Raw genomic sequence first — 12,190 nt, 5'->3', positions numbered from 1 at the left:
AAGCACACCTTAAGCTGTCACATGCAGTAGTTTAAAACAATTTATCATCAACTGATGATTGATCAGATATTAACCAACTGAAAAGGAGAAGATCCAGTGACTTATATCAAAGTGGTTTCCTAAAGTAGATAAGGTATAAAAGAAGCTACATTTGGTTGGTGGAAGCACACCTTAAGCTGTCACATGCAGTAGTTCAAAACAATTTATCATCAATTCATGATTGATCAGATATTAACCAACTGAAAAAGGATGGTGATAGTATCCTGCATTAGTCACTGAGTTCTAAACCGTTCATCATAGTTGCAACAGTCTTCTCAAACCTTTAAAATAATGATATCTGCTAATAGTAAAGATATTCAAAGTTTAATTTTGCATGAATTAATTATGTGCCCTATCAGAACTAATATTTTACTACTTCATGCATCTCAATTTCTTTTGTTATTTCAATGAAAATAAACAAAATGCAATTCAATAAAAAATATGAATTTCTCATCGATTTTATGTTTAATAATGAACTTTCTTTTAACCTTTGCTGACATCTTTTCAATTAATACTTTAAAACAAAAAACCCGTTAATTTTGATGTTCTAGATCTGTGAGCTATCCTAATGATATGCACATGTGGTAGCATGGCCGAGCAGTTTAAGGCGCTGGATTAAGGCTCCAGTCTCTTCGGAGGCGTGGGTTCAAATCCCTCTGCTGCCATATTTATTATACAAAGAGTAGGCCAGTTATTGATGTCAAAGTGATTCTTTTTTTCCATTAGAAAGGATATTACCCAGCTGAAATTTGTTGGTGAAAGATTCCTCTAGCAACTCAACAGTTCATCATTGTTACAAGAGACTTCCCAAATGTTTTAAAAATGTTATCTGCTAACAGTCAAGATGAGCCAAAATTAAGTTGGCATGAAGTAATTAGAAGTAATATCATAACTAATATTTAATTACCGAGTTGTCTTATCATACAATTAGAGATGGAAATGTTGGCAACGTGACTCATTGGTATAAATTGATGGATTTATATTCCGATTTCTCTAACTTTTCTATCACTCTGGATTTTAATCTCACAGCTGTCTATTTTAGGCATTTGAATAATACTTCAAAGTTGTTTGGATACATCAGTTGCGCTAAATGAAGGAAATTTGAAGTCAAATATAATCATTACTTGTTAAATGTACCTGGCTTCTTTTGCATTTTATCTCAGCTTTTCCTGACTTTGGGTAAAGTTTTGAATGACATTCCAGATATGAGAGCTAAAATATTTTAAAGTGTACAGCAGGTTGTAGGATGACAGAGCTATTCAAGCTGTTGGAATAAAATCCCACTGCTGCCATATTTATTCTCCAAGGAGAAGATCCAGTGTTGTATATCAAAGTGGTTTCCTAAAGTAGATAAGGTATCAAAGAAGCTAAATTTGGTTGGTGGAAGCACACCTTAAGCTGTCACATGCAGTAGTTTAAAACAATTTATCATCAACTGATGATTGATCAGATATTAACCAACTGAAAAATAGAAGATCCAGTGACTTATATCAAAGTGGTTTCCTAAAGTAGATAAGGTATAAAAGAAGCTACATTTGGTTGGTGGAAGCACACCTTAAGCTGTCACATGCAGTAGTTCAAAACAATTTATCATCAATTCATGATTGATCACATATTAACCAACTGAAAAAGGATGGTGATAGTATCCTGCATTAGTCACCGAGTTCTAAACCGTTCATCATAGTTGCAACAGTCTTCTCAAACCTTTAAAATAATGATATCTGCTAACAGTAAAGATATTCAAATTTTAATTTTGCATGAATTAATTATGTGCCCTATCAGAACTAATATTTTACTACTTCATGCATCTCAATTTCTTTTGTTATTTCAATGAAAATAAACAAAATGCAATTCAATAAAAAATATGAATTTCTCATCGATTTTATGTTTAATAATGAACTTTCTTTTCACCTTTTCTGACATCTTTTCAATTAATACTTTAAAAAAAAAACCCTTTAATTTTGATGTTCTAGATCTGTGAGCTATCCTAATGATATGCACATGTGGTAGCATGGCTGAGTGGTCTAAGGCGCTGGATTAAGGCTCCAGTCTCTACGGAGGCGTGGGTTCAAATCCCTCTGCTGCCATATTTATTATACAAAGAGGAGGCCAGTTATTGATGTCAAAGTGATTCTTTTTTTCCATTAGATAGGATATTACCCAGCTGAAATTTGTTGGTGGAAGATTCCTCTAGCTACTCAACAGTTCATCATTGTTACAAGAGACTTCCCAAATGTTTTAAAAATGTTATCTGCTAACAGTCAAGATGAGCCAAAATTAAGTTGGCATGAAGTAATTAGAAGTAATATCATAACTAATATTTAATTACTGAGTTGTCTTATCATACAATTAGAGATGGAAATGTTGGCAACGTGACTCATTGGTATAAATTGATGGATTTATATTCCGATTTCTCTAACTTTTCTATCACTCTGGATTTTAATCTCACAGCTGTCTATTTTAGGCATTTGAATAATACTTCAAAGTTGTTTGGATACATCAGTTGCGCTAATTGAATTAAATTTGAAGTCAAATATAATCATTACTTGTTAAATGTACCTGGCTTCTTTTGCATTTTATCTCAGCTTTTCCTGACTTTGGGTAAAGTTTTGAATGACATTCCAGATATGAGAGCTAAAATATTTTAAAGTGTACAGCAGGTTGTAGGATGACAGAGCTATTCAAGCCGTTGGAATCAAATCCCACTGCTGCCATATTTATTCTCCAAGGAGAAGATCCAGTGATATATATCAAAGTGGTTTCCTAAAGTAGATAAGGTATAAAAGAAGCTAAATTTGGTTGGTGGAAGCACACCTTAAGCTGTCACATGCAGTAGTTTAAAACAATTTATCATCAACTGATGATTGATCAGATATTAACCAACTGAAAAGGAGAAGATTAAGTGACTTATATCAAAGTGGTTTCCTAAAGTATATAAGGTATAAAAGAAGCTACATTTGGTTGGTGGAAGCACACCTTAAGCTGTCACATACAGTAGTTCAAAACAATTTATCATCAATTCATGATTGATCAGATATTAACCAACTGAAAAAGGATGGTGATAGTATCCTGCATTAGTCAACGAGTTCTAAACCGTTCATCATAGTTGCAACAGTCTTCTCAAACCTTTAAAATAATGATATCTGCTAACAGTAAAGATATTCAAATTTTAATTTTGCATGAATTAATTATGTGCCCTATCAGAACTAATATTTTACTACTTCATGCATCTCAATTTCTTTTGTTATTTCAATGAAAATAAACAAAATGCAATTCAATAAAAAATATGAATTTCTCATCGATTTTATGTTTAATAATGAACTTCCTTTTAACCTTTGCTGACATCTTTTCAATTAATACTTTAAAACAAAAAACCCTTTAATTTTGATGTTCTAGATCTGTGAGCTATCCTAATGATAGGCACATGTGGTAGCATGGCCGAGCAGTCTAAGGCGCTGGATTAAGGCTCCAGTCTCTTCGGAGGCGTGGGTTCAAATCCCTCTGCTGTCATATTTATTATACAAAGAGTAGGCCAGTTATTGATGTCAAAGTGATTCTTTTTTTCCATTAGATAGGATATTACCCAGCTGAAATTTGTTGGTGAAAGATTCCTCTAGCTACTCAACAGTTCATCATTGTTACAAGAGACTTCCCAAATGTTTTAAAAATGTTATCTGCTAACAGTCAAGATGAGCCAAAATTAAGTTGGCATGAAGTAATTAGAAGTAATATCATAACTAATATTTAATTACCGAGTTGTCTTATCATACAATTAGAGATGGAAATGTTGGCAACGTGACTCATTGGTATAAATTGATGGATTTATATTCCGATTTCTCTAACTTTTCTATCACTCTGGATTTTAATCTCACAGCTGTCTATTTTAGGCATTTGAATAATACTTCAAAGTTGTTTGGATACATCAGTTGCGCTAATTGAAGGAAATTTTATAGTCAAATATAATCATTACTTGTTAAATGTACCTGGCTTCTTTTGCATTTTATCTCAGCTTTTCCTGACTTTGGGTAAAGTTTTGAATGACATTCCAGATATGAGAGCTAAAATATTTTAAAGTGTACAGCAGGTTGTAGGATGACAGAGCTATTCAAGCCGTTGGAATCAAATCCCACTGCTGCCATATTTATTCTCCAAGGAGAAGATCCAGTGATATATATCAAAGTGGTTTCCTAAAGTAGATAAGGTATAAAAGAAGCAAAATTTGGTTGGTGGAAGCACACCTTAAGCTGTCACATGCAGTAGTTTAAAACAATTTATCATCAACTGATGATTGATCAGATATTAACCAACTGAAAAGGAGAAGATCCAGTGACTTATATCAAAGTGGATTCCTAAAGTAGATAAGGTATAAAATAAGCTACATTTGTTTGGTGGAAGCACACCTTAAGCTGTCACATGCAGTAGTTCAAAACAATTTATCATCAATTCATGATTGATCAGATATTAACCAACTGAAAAAGGATGGTGATAGTATCCTGCATTAGTCACCGAGTTCTAAACCGTTCATCATAGTTGCAACAGTCTTCTCAAACCTTTAAAATAATGATATCTGCTAACAGTAAAGATATTCAAATTTTAATTTTGCATGAATTAATTATGTGCCCTATCAGAACTAATATTTTACTACTTCATGCATCTCAATTTCTTTTGTTATTTCAATGAAAATAAACAAAATGCAATTCAATAAAAAATATGAAATTCTCATTGATTTTATGTTTAATAATGAACTTTCTTTTAACCTTTGCTGACATCTTTTCAATTAATACTTAAAAACAAAAAACCCTTTAATTTTGATGTTCTAGATCTGTGAGCTATCCTAATGATAAGCACATGTGGTAGCATGGCCGAGCGGTCTAAGGCGCTGGATTAAGTCTCCAGTCTCTTCGGAGGCGTGGGTTCAAATCCCACTGCTGCCATATTTATTATACAAAGAGTAGGCCAGTTATTGATGTCAAACTGATTCTTTTTTTCCATTAGAAAGGATATTACCCAGCTGAAATTTGTTGGTGAAAGATTCCTCTAGCTACTCAACAATTCATTATTGTTACAAGAGACTTCCCAAATGTTTTAAAAATGTTATCTGCTAACAGTCAAGATGAGCCAAAATTAAGTTGGCATGAAGTAATTAGAAGTAATATCATAACTAATATTTAATTACTGAGTTGTCTTATCATACAATTAGAGATGGAAATGTTGGCACCGTGACTCATTGGTATAAATTGATGGATTTATATTCCGATTTCTCTAACTTTCCTATCACTCTGGATTTTAATCTCACAGCTGTCTATTTTAGGCATTTGAATAATACTTCAAAGTTGTTTGGATTCATCAGTTGCGCTAAATGAAGGAAATTTGAAGTCAAATATAATCATTACTTGATAAATGGACCTGGCTTCTTTTGCATTTTATCTCAGCTTTTCCTGACTTTGGGTAAAGTTTTGAATGACATTCCAGATATGAGAGCTAAAATATTTTAAAGTGTACAGCAGGTTGTAGGATGACAGAGCTATTCAAGCCGTTGGAATCAAATCCCACTGCTGCCATATTTATTCTCCAAGGAGAAGATCCAGTGATATATATCAAAGTGGTTTCCTAAAGTAGATAAGGTATAAAAGAAGCTAAATTTGGTTGGTGGAAGCACACCTTAAGCTGTCACATGCAGTAGTTTAAAACAATTTATCATCAACTGATGATTGATCAGATATTAACCAACTGAAAAGGAGAAGATCCAGTGACTTATATCAAAGTGGTTTCCTAAAGTAGATAAGGTATAAAAGAAGCTACATTTGGTTGGTGGAAGCACACCTTAAGCTGTCACATGCAGTAGTTCAAAACAATTTATCATCAATTCATGATTGATCAGATATTAACCAACTTAAAAAGGATGGTGATAGTATCCTGCATTAGTCACCGAGTTCTAAACCGTTCATCATAGTTGCAACAGTCTTCTCAAACCTTTAAAATAATGATATCTGCTAACAGTAAAGATATTCAAATTTTAATTTTGCATGAATTAATTATGTGCCCTATCAGAACTAATATTTTACTACTTCATGCATCTCAATTTCTTTTGTTATTTCAATGAAAATAAACAAAATGCAATTCAATAAAAAATATGAATTTCTCATCGATTTTATGTTTAATAATGAACTTTCTTTTAACCTTTGCTGACATCTTTTCAATTAATACTTAAAAACAAAAAACCCTTTAATTTTGATGTTCTAGATCTGTGAGCTATCCTAATGATATGCACATGTGGTAGCATGGCTGAGCGGTCTAAGATGCTGGATTTAGGCTTCACTCTCTTCGGAGGCGTGGGTTCAAATCTCTCTGCTGCCATATTTGTTATATAAAAAGTAGGCCAGTTATTGATGTCAAATTGATTCTTTTTTTCCATTAGAAAGGATATTACCCAGCTGAAATTTGTTGGTGGAAGATTCCTCTAGCTACTCAACAGTTCATCATTGTTACAAGAGACTTCCCAAATGTTTTAAAAATGTTATCTGCTAACAGTCAAGATGAGCCAAAATTAAGTTGGCATGAAGTAACTAGAAGTAATATCATAACTAATATTTAATTACTGAGTTGTCTTATCATACAATTAGAGATGGAAATGTTGGCAACGTGACTCATTGGTATAAATTGATGGATTTATGTTCCGATTTCTCTGACTTTCCCTTCACTCTGGATTTTAATCTCACAACTGTCTATTTTAGGCATTTGAATAATACTTCAAAGTTGTTTGGATTCATCAGTTGCGCTAAATGAAGGAAATTTGAAGTCAAATATAATCATTACTTATTAAATGTACCTGGCTTCTTTTGCATTTTATCTCAGCTTTTCCTGATTTTGGGTAAAGTTTTGAATGACATTCCAGATATGAGAGCTAAAATATTTTAAAGTGTACAGCAGGTTGTAGGATGACAGAGCTATTCAAGCCACTGGAATCAAATCCCACTGCTGCCATATTTATTCTCCAAGGAGAAGATCCAGTGATATATACCAAAGTGGTTTCCTAAAGTAGATAAGGTATAAAAGAAGCTAAATTTGGTTGGTGGAAGCACACCTTAAGCTGTCACATGCAGTAGTTTAAAACAATTTATCATCAACTGATGATTGATCAGATATTAACCAACTGAAAAGGAGAAGATCCAGTGACTTATATCAAAGTGGTTTCCTAAAGTATATAAGGTATGAAAGAAGCTACATTTGGTTGGTGGAAGCACACCTTAAGCTGTCACATGCAGTAGTTCAAAACAATTTATCATCAATTCATGATTGATCAGATATTAACCAACTGAAAAAGGATGGTGATAGTATCCTGCATTAGTCACCGAGTTCTAAACAGTTCATCATAGTTGCAACAGACTTCTCAAACCTTTAAAATAATGATATCTGCTAACAGTAAAGATATTCAAATTTTAATTTTGCATGAACTAATTATGTGCCCTATCAGAACTAATATTTTACTACTTAATGCATCTCAATTTCTTTTGTTATTTCAATGAAAATAAACAAAATGCAATTCAATAAAAAATATGAATTTCTCATAGATTTTATGTTTAATAATGAACTTTCTTTTAACCTTTGCTGACATCTTTTCAATTAATACTTAAAAACAAAAAACCCTTTAATTTTGATGTTCTAGATCTGTGAGCTATCCTAATGATATGCACATGTGGTAGCATGGCTGAGCGGTCTAAGGTGCTGGATTTAGGCTTCACTCTCTTCGGAGGCATGGGTTCAAATCCCTATGCTGCCATATTTGTTATATAAAAAGTAGGCCAGTTATTGATGTCAAACTGATTCTTTTTTTCCATTAGAAAGGATATTACCCAGCTGAAATTTGTTGGTGGAAGATTCCTCTAGCTACTCAACAGTTCATCATTGTTACAAGAGACTTCCCAAATGTTTTAAAAATGTTATCTGCTAACAGTCAAGATGAGCCAAAATTAAGTTGGCATGAAGTAATTAGAAGTAATATCATAACTAATATTTAATTACTGAGTTGTCTTATCATACAATTAGAGATGGAAATGTTGGCAACGTGACTCATTGGTATAAATTGATGGATTTATATTCCGATTTCTCTAACTTTCCTATCACTCTGGATTTTAATCTCACAACTGTCTATTTTAGGCATTTGAATAATACTTCAAAGTTGTTTGGATTCATCAGTTGCGCTAAATGAAAGAAATTTGAAGTCAAATATAATCATTACTTATTAAATGTACCTGGCTTCTTTTGCATTTTATCTCAGCTTTTCCTGACTTTGGGTAAAGTTTTGAATGACATTCCAGATATGAGAGCTAAAATATTTTAAAGTGTACAGCAGGTTGTAGGATGACAGAGCTATTCAAGCCACTGGAATCAAATCCCACTGCTGCCATATTTATTCTCCAAGGAGAAGATCCAGTGATATGTACCAAAGTGGTTTCCTAAAGTAGATAAGGTATAAAAGAAGCTAAATTTGGTTGGTGGAAGCACACCTTAAGCTGTCACATGCAGTAGTTTAAAACAATTTATAATCAACTGATGATTGATCAGATATTAACCAACTGAAAAGGAGAAGATCCAGTGACTTATATCAAAGTGGTTTCCTAAAGTATATAAGGTATGAAAGAAGCTACATTTGGTTGGTGGAAGCACACCTTAAGCTGTCACATGCAGTAGTTCAAAACAATTTATCATCAATTCATGATTGATCAGATATTAACCAACTGAAAAAGGATGGTGATAGTATCCTGCATTAGTCACCGAGTTCTAAACAGTTCATCATAGTTGCAACAGTCTTCTCAAACCTTTAAAATAATGATATCTGCTAACAGTAAAGATATTCAAATTTTAATTTTGCATGAATTAATTATGTGCCCTATCAGAACTAATACTTTTCCAACTTCATGCATCTCAATTTCTTTTGTTATTTCAGTGAAAATAAACAAAATGCAATTCAATAAAAAATATTAATTTCTCATCGATTTTCTGTTTAATAATGAACTTTCTTTTAACCTTTGCTGACATCTTTTCAATTAATACTTTAAAACAAAAAACCCCTTAATTTTGATGTTCTAGATCTGTGAGCTATCCTAATGATATGCACATGTGGTAGCATGGCCGAGCGGTCTAAGGTGCTGGATTAAGGCTCCAGTCTCTTCGGAGGTGTGGGTTCAAATCCCACTGCTGCCATATTTATTATACAAAGAGTAGGCCAGTTATTGATGTCAAAGTGATTCTTTTTTTCCATTAGAAAGGATATTACCCAGCTGAAATTTGTTGGTGAAAGATTCCTCTAGCTACTCAACAGTTAATTATTGTTACAAGAGACTTCCCAAATGTTTTAAAAATGTTATCTGCTAACAGTCAAGATGAGCCAAAATTAAGTTGGCATGAAGTAATTAGAAGTAATATCATAACTAATATTTAATTACTGAGTTGTCTTATCATACAATTAGAGATGGAAATGTTGGCAACGTGACTCATTGGTATAAATTGATGGATTTATATTCCGATTTCTCTAACTTTTCTATCACTCTGGATTTTAATCTCACAGCTGTCTATTTTAGGCATTTGAATAATACTTCAAAGTTGTTTGGATACATCAGTTGCGCTAAATGAAGGAAATTTGAAGTAAAAAATAATCATTACTTGTTAAATGTACCTGGCTTCTTTTGCATTTTATCTCAGCTTTTCCTGACTTTGGGTAAAGTTTTGAATGACATTCCAGATATGAGAGCTAAAATATTTTAAAGTGTACAGCAGGTTGTAGGATGACAGAGCTATTCAAGCCGTTGGAATCAAATCCCACTGCTGCCATATTTATTCTCCAAGGAGAAGATCCAGTGATATATATTAAAGTGGTTTCCTAAAGTAGATAAGGTATAAAAGAAGCTAAACTTGGTTGGTGGAAGCACACCTTAAGCTGTCACATGCAGTAGTTTAAAACAATTTATCATCAACTGATGATTGATCAGATATTAACCAACTGAAAAGGAGAAGATCCAGTGACTTATATCAAAGTGGTTTCCTAAAGTAGATAAGGTATAAAAGAAGCTACATTTGGTTGGTGGAAGCACACCTTAAGCTGTCACATGCAGTAGTTCAAAACAATTTATCATCAATTCATGATTGATCAGATATTAACCAACTGAAAAAGGATGGTGATAGTATCCTGCATTAGTCACTGAGTTCTAAACCGTTCATCATAGTTGCAACAGTCTTCTCAAACCTTTAAAATAATGATATCTGCTAATAGTAAAGATATTCAAAGTTTAATTTTGCATGAATTAATTATGTGCCCTATCAGAACTAATATTTTACTACTTCATGCATCTCAATTTCTTTTGTTATTTCAATGAAAATAAACAAAATGCAATTCAATAAAAAATATGAATTTCTCATCGATTTTCTGTTTAATAATGAACTTTCTTTTAACCTTTGCTGACATCTTTTCAATTAATACTTTAAAACAAAAAACCCTTTAATTTTGATGTTCTAGATCTGTGAGCTATCCTAATCATAAGCACATGTGGTAGCATGGCCGAGCGGTCTAAGGCGCTGGATTAAGGCTCCAGTCTCTTCGGAGGCGTGGGTTCAAATCCCTCTGCTGCCATATTTATTATACAAAGAGTAGGCCAGTTATTGATGTCAAACTGATTCTTTTTTTCCATTAGAAAGGATATTACCCAGCTGAAATTTGTTGGTGGAAGATTCCTCTAGCTACTCAACAGTTCATCATTGTTACAAGAGACTTCCCAAATGTTTTAAAAATGTTATCTGCTAACAGTCAAGATGAGCCAAAATTAAGTTGGCATGAAGTAATTAGAAGTAATATCATAACTAATATTTAATTACTGAGTTGTCTTATCATACAATTAGAGATGGAAATGTTGGCAACGTGACTCATTGGTATAAATTGATGGATTTATATTCCGATTTCTCTAACTTTCCCTTCACTCTGGATTTTAATCCCACAGCTGTCTATTTTAGGCATTTGAATAATACTTCAAAGTTGTTTGGATTCATCAGTTGCGCTAAATGAAGGAAATTTGAAGTCAAGTATAATCATTACTTGTTAAATGTACCTGGCTTCTTTTGCATTTTATCTCAGCTTTTCCTGACTTTGGGTAAAGTTTTGAATGACATTCCAGATATGAGAGCTAAAATATTTTAAAGTGTACAGCAGGTTGTAGGATGACAGAGCTATTCAAGCCGCTGGAATCAAATCCCACTGCTGCCATATTTATTCTCCAAGGAGAAGATCCAGTGATATATACCAAAGTGGTTTCCTAAAGTAGATAAGGTATAAAAGAAGCTAAATTTGGTTGGTGGAAGCACACCTTAAGCTGTCACATGCAGTAGTTTAAAACAATTTATCATCAACTGATGATTGATCAGATATTAACCAACTGAAAAGGAGAAGATCCAGTGACTTATATCAAAGTGGTTTCCTAAAGTATATAAGGTATGAAAGAAGCTACATTTGGTTGGTGGAAGCACACCTTAAGCTGTCACATGCAGTAGTTCAAAACAATTTATCATCAATTCATGATTGATCAGATATTAACCAACTGAAAAAGGATGGTGATAGTATCCTGCATTAGTCACCGAGTTCTAAACCGTTCATCATAGTTGCAACAGTCTTCTCAAACCTTTAAAATAATGATATCTGCTAACAGTAAAGATATTCAAATTTTAATTTTGCATGAACTAATTATGTGCCCTATCAGAACTAATATTTTACTACTTCATGCATCTCAATTTCTTTTGTTATTTCAATGAAAATAAACAAAATGCAATTCAATAAAAAATATTAATTTCTCATCGATTTTCTGTTTAATAATGAACTTTCTTTTAACCTTTGCTGACATCTTTTCAATTAATACTTTAAAACAAAAACCCTTTAATTTTGATGTTCTAGATCTGTGAGCTATCCTAATGATATGCACATGTGGTAGCATGGCTGAGCGGTCTAAGATGCTGGATTTAGGCTTCACTCTCTTTGGAGGCGTGGGTTCAAATCTCTCTGCTGCCATATTTGTTATATAAAAAGTAGGCCAGTTATTGATGTCAAATTGATTCTTTTTTTCCATTAGAAAGGATATTACCCAGCTGAAATTTGTTGGTGGAAGATTCC

General features: G+C 32.9%; 4 non-coding genes across 4 annotated transcripts; all 4 read left to right on the top strand.

The window, feature by feature from the left end:
- Nucleotides 1–2,044: 2,044 nt before the first annotated feature.
- Nucleotides 2,045–2,126, top strand: TRNAL-AAG (transfer RNA leucine (anticodon AAG)). The gene has a single exon. It is a non-coding gene; the product is annotated as a tRNA-Leu (tRNA).
- Nucleotides 2,127–4,891: 2,765 nt separating this feature from the next.
- Nucleotides 4,892–4,973, top strand: TRNAL-AAG (transfer RNA leucine (anticodon AAG)). The gene has a single exon. It is a non-coding gene; the product is annotated as a tRNA-Leu (tRNA).
- A 4,188-nt stretch (nt 4,974–9,161) lies between these two features.
- Nucleotides 9,162–9,243, top strand: TRNAL-AAG (transfer RNA leucine (anticodon AAG)). Its single transcript has one exon. It is a non-coding gene; the product is annotated as a tRNA-Leu (tRNA).
- A 1,341-nt stretch (nt 9,244–10,584) lies between these two features.
- TRNAL-AAG (transfer RNA leucine (anticodon AAG)) lies at nt 10,585–10,666 on the top strand. Its single transcript has one exon. It is a non-coding gene; the product is annotated as a tRNA-Leu (tRNA).
- Nucleotides 10,667–12,190: the final 1,524 nt, after the last annotated feature.

Source organism: Taudactylus pleione, unplaced genomic scaffold (assembly GCF_031769625.1).
Source record: "Taudactylus pleione unplaced genomic scaffold, aTauple2 ptg000016l, whole genome shotgun sequence".
NCBI lineage: Eukaryota > Metazoa > Chordata > Amphibia > Anura > Myobatrachidae > Taudactylus > Taudactylus pleione.
Note: the sequence above shows the minus strand (reverse complement) of the source record. Positions and strands in the feature narration are given on the sequence as shown.